The sequence below is a fragment of the Taeniopygia guttata genome, chromosome 4 (genome assembly GCF_048771995.1).
Source record: "Taeniopygia guttata chromosome 4, bTaeGut7.mat, whole genome shotgun sequence".
NCBI classification, from domain to species: domain Eukaryota; kingdom Metazoa; phylum Chordata; class Aves; order Passeriformes; family Estrildidae; genus Taeniopygia; species Taeniopygia guttata.
This window is the reverse complement of record NC_133028.1, coordinates 72,790,241-72,791,073: the sequence shown is the minus strand read 5'-3', so window position 1 is coordinate 72,791,073 and position 833 is coordinate 72,790,241.

Here is an 833-nt window from a genome sequence, read left to right as displayed (position 1 = left end):
GGAAGATTTTGGCTATTAGCAATGTCCTACTGAGGATGGATTTTAGTAAGGACGTCGCTAATAGCCAAAATTGTGGGTCTGTGAATGTTGGAACTCAAAATGTCCCTCAGACATTTTTGGAGGTTCTGGGCCCAGGTCAGAAGCATTTGAGACCCTGGCAGGCAGCTGGAAACAGCTGTGATTTTGGGTTTGAGCCATGGAATGATTTTCCAACTTTGAAGGAAGAACAAGAAGTCACAAAAGTTTAGATATTATAGTAGAAGTAGTCACAAAGTAAAGGGAAGAATTTTTGAGTGCTGTACAGGGGGGTTTTGGTTTTGTACATGGGGGTCAGAGGTTTTAAGATGGAGGGATTTGGACCTGTCCTGTCCTTCCTCTTTCTCCTTCCTTACCTCCATGTTCTTGGTGATGTTGGCACTCACAGATTGGTTTAGAGTAGAAAAGCACCATTTAATATAGGAAATAGGCACTGGGGGAAAACTGTACCTATGTAACACGTAATGTACCATATAAAAGATAGAAAAGCACCATTTAATATAGGTAATGGGCATTGGGGAAAAACTGTACCCATGTAACACATAATGTACATATAAAAGATAGAAAATCACCATTTAATATAGGTAATAGGCATTGGGGACAAACTGTACCCATGTAACACGTAATGTACCATATAAAAGATAGAAAAGCACCATTTAATATAGGTAATAGGCATTGGGGACAAACTGTACCCATGTAACATGTAATGTACCATATAAAAGATAGAAAAGCACCATTTAATATAGGTAATGGGCATTGGGGACAAACTGTAAACATGTAACACGTAATGTACCATA